General features: G+C 46.6%; 1 protein-coding gene and 1 pseudogene across 1 annotated transcript in view; both read left to right on the top strand.

The window, feature by feature from the left end:
- The window catches only part of LOC126187694 (G-protein coupled receptor 52-like), a 163,433-nt gene that overhangs the window by 27,418 nt on the left and 123,426 nt on the right, over positions 1–12,589 (top strand). The window lies entirely within an intron of this gene.
- On the top strand, positions 7,069–7,186 carry LOC126189424 (5S ribosomal RNA; annotated as a pseudogene).

The following is a 12,589-nucleotide window of genomic DNA, read 5'->3' as shown; positions in this document are numbered from 1 at the left end:
ATGAGCAAACGCATGGCGTGGCTATGAGAAGCCCCCTAAGTCCCGTAATTGCAAACTTCTTTATGGAGAAATTCGAAGAACAGGCCTTAGGTACTGCCAGCAAAAAACCAAATGTATGGTTTACGTGGATGACACGTTTGTGCTGTGGAGACATGGTAGGGAGGAACTAAGCCGGTTCCACGACCATCTGAACAGTATAAACTCGAGAATTCAGTTTACAATGGAGGAGGAGGTAGACGGCAAGTTACATTTCCTCGATGTGCTTGTTTTTAGAAACGAAAATGGTAGTTTGGGCCACTCAGTGTACCGCAAACCCATGCACACGGACCGTTATTTGCACCGGGATTCGAACCACCACCAACAACAGAAGCGGGGTGTTATCAAGACGTTAGCGGACAGAGCTAGAAATATTTGTGAACCTGAGTTGCTCGACGCTGAGATGGAACATCTCCACAATGCACTAATGAAGAACGGATATTCGTCCGCCGAAATAAAACGTGCGTTGAGGCACTCACGCAGAAATCATACTGACGTACAGGCTACTGCAAAATCTAAGGTTTTCCTGCCGTTTGTTAAAAATGTAACGGAAAGAATAGGGAGGATCTTGACGAAGCGGAATATTACCGTAATTTACAAGTCCACCAGGAAGATACAGGAATACCTTAAGCCTGCCAAGGACGCTCGAAAACCACTGGAAAACTGGAGTGTATAGGATCCCATGCAGCTGTGGTGATGTTTATGTGGGTACCACTAAAAGAACTGTTTCTAAACGTTTGGAAGAGCATCAGGGAAATTGCAGAAGAGGAGAAACGCAACGATCAGCTGTTGCGGAGCATGCTTTCCAGCCAGGGAACCACAATATTCGTTTCGAGGAGACGCGAGTACTAGCGGCCACAAGCGGATATTACGAAAGGCTCTACAGGGAGGCAATCGAAATCGCTAAACACCCTAATAATTTCAACCGTAAGGAGGAGGGTGTGAAATTAAACGGCATATGGATGCCGGTGTTAAAGAAGATGTGTACCACCCGCCCACCACTGGGTGATGGCAACGGCGATCGATGGCGACGGACAGCGGCCAATTGCACTGACGTTTTCAAAACACGTGGCGTCACGCCGCGGCGTGGGAGCGCGCGGACACGGAATTTAGCGGCAGTCAGTAGCGAGCCAGTGGGTGTGTTGGACCTTCCATTGAGTTACGGACCCCCTTGAAGATGTCTCCCGCAGTCGAAGACGAAACGTTGGGAATCGACACATAATTCATCAACCGACCATGCCATAACAGCCCGGATAATTATAATGGACAAGCTCTTACAAAAACAAAGGTTAGTTAGAACACAAAGGTTTACATTTATGCACTACTGGTAAATCAAATGTAGAATTAAATGCCTCGGTTGTTAATTGTGAAAACAGGCACACTTGAGATTTGTCGATTGGAGCGCCATCTTCCAAGAATGGGAAACAGTGGTTTGAGCAGACCGTAGGTATTTTTTGTTTTAGAAACCGAATATTCAATAAAAATGGAGGGTTTCCATTTGATAATACAAAGTTGAGTCCGTCCACGCTGGAGGGGTGGTTAGGAGTGGACAGTTGTAGCGCAGGCAGATTAACTAATATAAACTTTTCACCTAGAACATTTTTTTCGTACGATGCGGCGTTTTCGAGATATTAGTTCTGTAAAGTTAAAACAAACACAGTCTATGAACAAAGATTACACAGCAGGTCTTTCGATCAGATATTAGATTTTAATATTAACAGTTTATAATACGGTGACTAACCACAACGATTCGAAATTCGACAGCAGTAGATTACGGCTTAATGAGACTGTGGTTCGTCTTTCCGCTGTAACGCTACTCGTGTTGTTCGGAATCCCACCATTGTCGTACGAACATGAAGTCAAGGAGTTCAGGGGAGCCACACTCAACGGCACGCAGGATCTCAACGGCCGAGTGCGACCAGCGACCTACGAGCGTAAAAGGCGTACACATCGTTCTCTCGGCCGTGCAGAATCCCACAGCCACGTCACGTAGCTTGAAACACGAAATGAGCTTGTTTGCGGCAAGACAAGCATCCTTAAGACACTGCGACGAGGTCTTAAACACCACTGACTGTCAGCATGGGAACCGCTGTTGCATCATCCGTTGATGTGGTGGCAGAGGCATCGCAAACAGAGGTGTGGCCAACGACGGCACTGGACTCAGCATTGGCACCACATCCACTTTTCAATCGAGTCCCGATTCTGCGTATAACGTCACTATGGACGTATCCATATGTGGAGGCAGACTACAGTGGTCATTGTCATTCGGTTCAACACCTGGCGTGTTGTAAGAGGGAGCCATTGAGTACACAACACGATCATTGCTTGTTTGCAGTGTCGGTAATTTGAAAATAAGGCATTACGTTTGAGATGTGTTAAGCCAATAACAGTGCCCTATCTTCGATGTCACGTGATTTTATCTTTCAGTAATATAGTTTAACACTACATGTTACTCCTGCTGTAGCGAACTACCTCAATAAACAGGATCTTCGACTGTTACCATAGCCATCACGTTCTCTACATCTCTCACCAACCCGGCCATGGGTTGCGAAAAGACTGGCAAGCCATCATTCACCAGCAAATATCACTGATAAATTCTGGCATAGGGTTAAAGCACCATGGAGTGTCGTAGCAGTATCTGTCTTCCAAGCTCAGTTCGTCACAATGGCCAGATACGTTAGAACCATAGTTGCTGCCAAGGTTAGGACTGTCAACATAGGTATTAATGGTTTTTTTCCATCGGTTCTTCTGAATGAAAATGCAATCTATCAATATTCTACAGTATTCTGTAATACATATTGCTATCTTGACTACTGAACATCGTCACAATCAATCGAGCTTAGTAAATGCAAATAAAGATTTCAGGAATTCGAGAAATTTCGTTGGTGAAAAGGGAAAGGTATGAATATACTGAAATGTGATAAAAGAAAACGCAATTACTTAGAAGGTTAGACAGAAAGCATGTAAGTAGTTGATCTAACTGGAAATAAGCAAACTTATCAGGCTTGTTATCGAAAAGGCTCCTCTAAAAAGGATGCATGATAACTGTGTATTATTCATATACACACTAGTTACAAGATGTTTAACATACTGCAGACGTCTCCAAGCGCTGTATTCCAAATAAGCCTTGGTCAGACTGTTGACGTTTCAAAAATAACACTATTCAAATATATCTAAACGTGTATGTCGAGGTGACTAAGATTTCCTGGCGCTAGGCACTGGTTGCTATGACCTTGATGATTAAAACCGCCGTTGCATGAGGTTTGTAGACGTGGTTTACTGTCCCAGAATTTCTCACTAGACATTCCTCACAATATCTCTAAGTTTCTTGATATTATTTTGAAACAACCTTACCTTAACCAAAATTAAGTGTGCTTCAAATTTCCCTTTGGAGTCAAAGCACGGACTGACCTACGTACGAATAACGTAAATCTTCTGATGCTGACAGCAACATCAATAAATATATATATATTCACAGTGTTCTTTATCATGTTGCTATTAACGCGTTTGCACCACTACTAGAACAGATTGAGTTGCAATTAACGAGATCATTGTGTTACCAATATGAAATCCGCTTCTGCGGTCGAGTTCGAAAGTGAATGCTAACGCGCTGGAATTCAACAAGGAAGTCACTGGTTCAAATTCTGGGGACGACAAAAATATTTGCCATCGGTAATTTTCTCACAGGTGCAAGAGAAAGTGCACGTACAGTTCGCTGTCATCAGATTGGTGTGCCGTGGCGTTAGACTGGATCCCAGCAGCGTCTCATGGCAATGATCTCGATAGTGTCTACCGAACAGAGACCTTATGCTCTGCATTAGACTCGGTATATTCAAGAGGTGTAAGCTATACGATGGCGTCAGATTTCGCAGTCTCGCGGTCGACACCGACACAACAATGTAGCCTAAAATCAGTTACACATCAGCACTACAGCGACAAAAGTTATTCCACCCGGAAAAAAAGAAAAACTTTCGATTTAGATACGTGAAACTATAAACCAATGATACTGATGTGTCGTATCTATATTACAAAATACCAACATAGTATTGGGCAAAATTGTGAACATTATTACTGCTATCAGTGCATTCTCTTTCCTGTAGGTTGTCCTATTTACATACGCATCAAGAGATGTTAAGACTACTGTTGTTCTCCACCACAGTATATAAAGTTTTCTCCTTCACGTGGGATCTCCCATCCCTCTCGGTTCACCTTGTACTGGTAGTTTACAGTGCCAAGTCCGTTAAAACTTTTTCGTATAGAAAATTGTGCATGGTGACGAGGTCACATATTTTGGATCGAAAAATGTCAGATTCTCAACTCTTTTTACACCTTTTCATTTCCTTTCAGTGGTTTTGTCCTTCAAAATTATTTCTTGCGTATCCTGAATGAAATACACTCCTGGAAATGGAAAAAAGAACACATTGACACCGGTGTGTCAGACCCACCATACTTGCTCCGGACACTGCGAGAGGGCTGTACAAGCAATGATCACACGCACGGCACAGCGGACACACCAGGAACCGCGGTGTTGGCCGTCGAATAGCGCTAGCTGCGCAGCATTTGTGCACCGCCGCCGTCAGTGTCAGCCAGTTTGCCGTGGCATACGGAGATCCATCGCAGTCTTTAACACTGGTAGCATGCCGCGACAGCGTGGACGTGAACCGTATGTGCAGTTGACGGACTTTGAGCGAGGGCGTATAGTGGGCATGCGGGAGGCCGGGTGGACATACCGCCGAATTGCTCAACACGTGGGGCGTGAGGTCTCCACAGTACATCGATGTTGTCGCCAGTGGTCGGCGGAAGCTGCACGTGCCCGTCGACCTGGGACCGGACCGCAGCGACGCACGGATGCACGCCAAGACCGTAGGATCCTACGCAGTGCCGTAGGGGACTGCACCGCCACTTCCCAGCAAATTAGGGACACTGTTGCTCCTGGGGTATCGGCGAGGACCATTCGCAACCGTCTCCATGAAGCTGGGCTACGGGCCCGCACACCGTTAGGCCGTCTTCCGCTCACGCCCCAACATCGTGCAGCCCGCCTCCAGTGGTGTCGCGACAGGCGTGAATGGAGGGACGAATGGAGACGTGTCGTCTTCAGTGATGAGAGTCGCTTCTGCCTTGGTGCCAATGATGGTCATATGCGTGTTTGGCGCCGTGCAGGTGAGCGCCACAATCAGGACTGCATACGACCGAGGCACATAGGGCCAACACCCGGCATCATGGTGTGGGGAGCGATCTCCTACACTGGCCGTACACCACTGGTGATCGTCGAGGGGACACTGAATAGTGCACGGTACATCCAAACCGTCATCGAACCCATCGTTCTACCATTCCTAGACCGGCAAGGGAACTTGCTGTACCAACAGGACAATGCACGTCCGCATGTATCCCGTGCCACCCAACGTGCTCTAGAAGGTGTAAGTCAACTACCCTGGCCAGCAAGATCTCCGGATCTGTCCCCCATTGAGCATGTTTGGGACTGGATGAAGCGTCGTCTCACGCGGTCTGCACGTCCAGCACGAACGCTGGTCCAACTGAGGCGCCAGGTGGAAATGGCATGGCAAGCCGTTCCACAGGACTACATCCAGCATCTCTACAATCGTCTCCATGGTAGAATAGCAGCCTGCATTGCTGCGAAAGGTGGATATACACTGTACTAGTGCCGACATTGTGCATGCTCTGTTGCCTGTGTCTATGTGCCTGTGGTTCTGTCAGTGTGATCATGTGATGTATCTGACCCCAGGAATGTGTCAATAAAGTTTCCCCTTCCTGGGACAATGAATTCACGGTGTTCTTATTTCAATTTCCAGGAGTGTAGATTAACATATAAGTAGAAGCCTTCCGTCTTTTATTTGTTTCTTCCTTTCGCTCTCAACAGAAACTACTCTCATTGTATTGGGTGGTGCTATGCCAGCCGAAATAGGTGTGGACGTGTTGGAAGGTTGGTTTGAGACATTCAAACAGACACGCCGTTTGATCTGCTCGAGCATACATAAGCGCTTGCACAGAATTTCCGGCATTCAGGTAGGTGCGCCGGCTCCGAGTCGAATGCACCCGGCAAATTACTACGAGGGCTAGTGTGCCAGCCATCTTGGATGTGGTGTTGAGGCGGTTTTCCACATCCAGCTAGGTGAAGACCGCACTGGTTCCCGCGCTCCGCTTCAGTTTGACTATTTGCAAACATTTAGACAACATTCTCACATTTTCACGTGAAATAAAAAGTAGAACAGTTGACGGACAGATGAGATAAACAAATTCCGTCCTGGAGGGTCGAAGGAGTGGCTACAGGATAACTATCAGGCCACTCACTACAATTAACACTGCCAAACCCAGATTTTCATACTGACCCAATGAATACACGAGATAAAGCCAGGAAAAAGATTAAGAAGTAGGAATACCGTTTGTTTGATGGCAGCATCTACTTGGTTTACATCAGAAGGTACACAGCATATAGAAACAGAACTTTCAGCCACAGTAAAATGGCAAAGACTGACGTCCTAAGCTCTGTAGGCTCTGTCCCCAGCCTTTGTCAGTATACATTAGGCGGAGGTACGTACTACTAGTCTCCTTAGTATCCGTCTTGAGACAGAGTGTGCGTCTGTTATGGATCCAAAGTTACTGTAGATATAGGTCCTTGTAACGCCAGAATATTGTAAATGTCGTATTTGCTTCACTATCACACAGGTGTAATGCACACGCTTGAGTCTTTCAGGAACCAGGCATCACTACACATTCATTCGACAGCTCACCTAGAGCAGGTGACAGCTACTGTTACACGCCCTCAAAGCTCCTGCACTGTGTAGATACGGCAGCAGCGTCTGGATGAATTTCATTCCATCTCAGTATTCAATCAGTCAACTCTGTCATACGGTTGTACATTCATCTTGCAACCATAAAATTCCCTGTACGACGTTAACACAGCAGGTAAGAGCTGCCTCCGTAGACAGGGTCGCTAAGGCGCACCTGTGCGTGGTGCTCGAGTAGGAGGTAACTTCCGTTCCCCACCAGTATCTGGCAGACAGAGGGTGATGAGGCAACGGCCTTGCCGCAGTGGATACACCGGTACCCGTCAGATCACCGAAGTTAAGCGCTGTCGGGCGTGGCCGTTACTTGGATGGGTGACCATCCTGGCCGCGATGTGCTGTTGTCATTTTTCGGGATGCACTCAACTTCGTGATGCCAATTGAGGGAGTTTCTCGACCGAATGGTAGCGGCTCCGGTCAAAGAAAACTATCATAACGACCGGGAGAGCGGTGTGCTGACCACACGCCCCTCCTATCCGCATTCTCAGCTGAGGATGACACGGCGGTCGTATAGTTCCGATGGGCCACTTGCGGCCTGAAGACGGAGTACACAGAGGGTGGAGAGATGACCATGTGAAGTTCCTGAGCACCAGACATTGCTCCAATGTCCTGGTTTAAATTCGAAACCTCACTGCACTGCCTCATGGAGTGATGTGCGACACTGTGAATGATGATTCCTCTGATAAGCTAGGTGGCCGTTTGGAGCTACACAGTTATGCAGACTGTGCAGTGGTTTCACGCACTCCATTCTGTCCTCGCCGTACGACCCGAAACATGACACGACTCTACACACACCATAACAGTTACCTACGCTCAGCAGGAACACCAAAGATACGACTCCTTGAGGAGAGGCCCCATTGGCCGCGGGTGAGGGAGACCATTGCTGGTTAGGAGGCTGAAACTACCCCTCATGGTCTCAAAATCCACAACTCCATATGGCCTCTTTGCTCTTTTGCGACAGATAAACGACTGATGAGTCACCGGTAGATACAAGAGGTCGAGAGTATTCGGAATCACTAAAGCAAGAACGGATGGCTAGTACTTGTGAGAACTTTCGTTTTCGCAAACCCTATCTACACCTCCCTTTTTGCAGTAAAACCCAAATTACTCTGAGCTTTTACGACTGTCAGCACGTCAGCCTTCAGTTTCGCAACTCTCGTTTCACCCAGTAGTTTGAGAGCAGTCTGATCAAGGACGGGTACAGGAAAGCTTTTTTACGACTGAGGCCTCTGGACGATCAATTGGGAGGCGGCCAGATGCGTCCGGCCAATACCCGGCAAACGAGGACTCTCATTGTCACTCGCGAACCACAGAGCAGGGCCAAGAGGGCCCGCTCACATATTGATCTGCCCGCCAAGCGGTGCCGGCCCATGTGGGAGGACTCCCGGAAGCTCCTCTGCCAACCAGCAGGGCCATTCGCACGCCCAAATACCTCAGAACCCCTGTCTTACGCAATTCGCTCGGTAGAAACGATACTATCCGTTCTGCGGCTCATTAAAACTGAAAACCATGAAGACGGCTTGTGACAAACGCCACACTATCGTGAAGTGTACTACATACTTGGATAAGCAAATGATTAGCGTTTCAATGAAATCGTACGAAGTAAATAAGTTTAACGCCATTTACATATTGTTCACACGTAAGGATGACGTAGTAGGTTTCTCAGTAAGATACCGCTCTTGAATGAGAAAATAGAATTATGCCTCCTGTAAGAAGCATAAATCTGCACCAGCACATGTCGGAATTCGACGGCAGCATGATCATGGCCTATCGACATTGGTTTATCGTTCTGCAGTACCGTTTGCTCATTGGTCACTGTCCCACCACTGACATACGGATATGGAATCGATGGGTTCATGAGGGCCATACTCACCACCATACAGGATCTCAGAGGATCCACACAACTAGTTTTCAATAGCACTGGCATACACTATTTGGTCGAAACTATCCGGACACCTGTTAGTGCACATTATCGACTTTATGATGTTTTCAACTCTGGCTGGAGATACTTTCGGTGAGGTTCCAGAATCTCTGTGGAGAAATGACTGCCCGTTCTTCCGCAAGAACTGAAACCAGGGGAGGTGATGATTCTGGAGGGTGGAGTCTTAAAAGTCGGGACTATGGACATGCTAGTCTGTTTCATGAATGTTGTTGTCTACAAAAAATTGCCACACCGATGCTGATTTAAGATAGGGTGCACTGTCTTGCTGACACAAAGTAGCATTTTCTTTGAAGTGTTCCTCTACTGAACGCAATACACAATGTTGTAAAATGTGTTCATATCATTACACATTTAGCGTTCACTGAAGCATAATAAGGGCATTATATCCTAACGACAAAAAACGCTTCTCTGTACATCACTGTTGATAACAGACAAGAAAGAACCAATAGAAAACGTTGTGGGGAAGGCAAACCAAAGACTGCGTTGTATTGACAGGATACTTATAAGATGCAACAGATCCACTAAAGAGACTTCCTACACCACGCCTGTCCTTCCCCTTTTGGAGTAATGCAGCGTGGTGTGGGATCCTTACCAAATAGGATAAACGGAGTACATCGAGAAAGTTCAAAGAAGGGCAGCACGTTTTGTATTATCGAGATGTAGGGGAGATAGTGTCACGGACATGATGCAGGGTTCGTGGTGGATGTCATTAAAACAAAGGCCTTTCTCGTTTCCGGGGGAACGTCTCACGAAATTTCAGTCACCAACTTTATCCACCGAAAGGGAAAATATTTTGTTGACAGCGACATACATAGGGAGGAACGATCATCATAATAAAATAAGGGAAATCAGAGCTTGCACGGAAAGATATAGGTGTTGGTTTCTTCCACACGGTGTTCAAAAGTGGAATAATAGAGAATTAGGCACTTAAGTGCGATTTGCAGAGTAGCCAGGTAACTGTAGATGTAGACGGCAGATAACGTTTTCCAGGCTTTCTCCAAACCCAAACCCTTCCACTGGATCACCACATTTCGAGTCATTCGCTGTCCAATAGTGGCGTTCATTTCGTGCGATTTCTTACAGCCACACTCCTCAATGCTCGTTGGTCCCTGTCCATCAGTGCTTGGGGTATATCCTGTTTAATTTAGCTGCGGTTGTTTCTTCGCGTTTCCACTTAACACTCGCTTCACCATCAGTCGAACTGTGGAGGAGTGCAATTTCCCTGATATGTGTTACCCAGGTGACTCCCAATGACTAGCCAAATTTTGAAGTCCTTGAGCTATCTTGGGGCTGACCCATTCTGCTGTTACTGCGTCTCTACTGATAACACAATACCCCCAGTCTTCTTTTATACTGTTGGGACCATTTCTCGAGTCATATGGTGATCAATTCCGCATTCCATAGGGGTGTCCAGATGCTTTTGTTCAGATAGTGTTTTGTTCATTCAGTTGTGCAGGGTCCTACAGCCAAGCCATGCAACTTGAATCTGGAATGGTCTTGTTTGCAGCAAGACATCCACACAAACAGTGCGATGACCTATGAAGCACACGGGCTATCAGCACGCCGGCAATAGTTGCGTCTTTCCTTGACGCTGCAACAAAAATCGGCGCGCCAATAGTGGGTCACCCAAAGACAACACTGGACGATGTAGTGGCATCCTATCTCCTATTCACACGAGCCCAAGTTCTGAGTACCGCACCAGCATAGACATATCGGTATGTGAGAGCCCCAGGTAGAATGAACGTTGTCAGATTGCATTCGTCATCGTGTTAAGATCCCACCATCTAGTGTGATCGCATGGTGTACCACTGGATACACAGAACAGTCACCCCATAGCCGGTAACTAGGACAGTACGAATTATATTTCCGACTATCTAAGGCTGGTAGCTTTGATTTATCAGCGAGGTCTCTGTGGCGTTACCTTTCAACAATGTAACGCAAGACCCATGCTGTCTTGATCTACCTCGATGCAACGGGTGTCCAGCTGTTGCCCTGGCCAGTATGTTCGTCATTTCTCTCACCCATCTGGTCATGGATTGTCGAGACATTGGCACTTCACAATAGCCAACTGCTACGAATGATGAACTCTGTCACCCATTTTAAGTAGCATCGAGAGTTGTATCAGTTATCCAAGCTCAGCTCGACTCGGTGCCCAACCGGGGTGGAGTGGTTATTGTTGCAAGAGTTGGGATTTTGTTTTTTACCTAATTTCACGCCAGCCAGTATGGCCGAGCGGTTCTAGGCGCTTCAGTCTGGAACCTCGCGACCGCTACGATCGCAGGCTCGAATCCTGCCTCGGGCATGAATGTGTGTGATGTCCTTAGGTTACTTAGATTTAAGTAGTTCTAAGTTCTAGGGAACTGGTGACCTGAGAAGTTAAGTCCCATAGTGCTCCGAGCCATTTTTGCTACACCCTTACAAGCTTTCCAGACTGTTTCTGACCGCTCTGTATGCGCAGGGAAGTTTAAAACTATCTGCCAAACCAGCTACAGACAGATCTTGGGATATACTTATATCTTGAACCTAATTTGGCACCCATAAATCCCCAGATCACCTACAAATAGTGTGATCTTACTACCGTACTGTGCATACACAATAAATTTCGTCATATGATGTCCTTCCTCGTGTTGCACTTTTAACGGCCAACAGTAGACGACTCCGGATAACATATTGTACTCTTATACACAAATTACACGTTTGAGGGGCTGCTGAAAGTTAACACGCCCGAACATTTTATTCTGTTCTCAATGAGGTTTGAGATATTACATATCATGCATATTACTTGGTCGACATTACCGCTTCGGTGACAAAAGTTGCAACCTCCTGCCGCTAGAGGGCTCCGAATTGCAGCGTGTAACATGGCGGCTTGTAAGAAACAGCTCATAAATCTGAAGAGTTCGTCTACACATCGATCATCCTCTTCTTCAGCATGACAACGCCAGGCCACACACGGGCGCTGCGACATCTGCAATAGTCCGACGCCTTGGGTTCACTGTCGTAGATCATCCTCCACACAGCCCCGACTTCGTCCCACCCAGTTTATACGTGTTTCCAAAGCTTGGAGAACACCTCCGAGAACTTCACTTTGATAGTAATGAGGTGGTTTGGAGGAGCACACCACAGAACTGCAGAAACACCTTATCAAATCTGTATTTCCAATTCGAGCGTTAGCTGACATAGGCGACATAAAAATGAAAAAGCTTGCATACTTTGCCTACTTTCATTCCACAATGTCATATGGTATAATATTTTGGGGTAACTCTTCAAGTCAAACAAAAGTTTTCAGAGTCCAAAAGCGTGTAATATGTATTATTTGTGGAGTTAACTCACGGACGTCCTGTAAAAAAAAAATGGTTCAAATGGCTCTGAGCACTGTGGGACTTAACATCTGACGTCATCAGTCCCCTAGAACATAGAACTACTTAAACCTAACTAACCTAAGGACATCATACACACCCATGCCCGAGCAGGATTCGAACCTGCGACCGTAGCGGTCGGCCGGTTCCAGACTGAAGCGCCTAGAACCGCTCGGCCACCAGCGGCCGGCGGACGTCCTGTAGAAACCTGTTCAAAGAACTAGGTATACTAACCACTGCCTCACAGTATATTTACTCTTTAATGAAATTTGTCCTAAATAATATATCTCTTTTTCCAACAATATATGGCCCGTGGTGCACCGCAGATACTTTGGCACCGATTTGGAAAGCGCCATTTTGCCGGGAATGTTGTACTTTAACCACAGTGGCACGCAAACAGTTTAAAAACTTAGCCATTTTGGAAACTGTTCCATCCTTGGCCCGAAAGCAAA

This window comes from Schistocerca cancellata, chromosome 5 (genome assembly GCF_023864275.1).
Source record: "Schistocerca cancellata isolate TAMUIC-IGC-003103 chromosome 5, iqSchCanc2.1, whole genome shotgun sequence".
Taxonomy (NCBI): Eukaryota; Metazoa; Arthropoda; class Insecta; order Orthoptera; family Acrididae; genus Schistocerca; species Schistocerca cancellata.
Note: the sequence above shows the minus strand (reverse complement) of the source record. Positions and strands in the feature narration are given on the sequence as shown.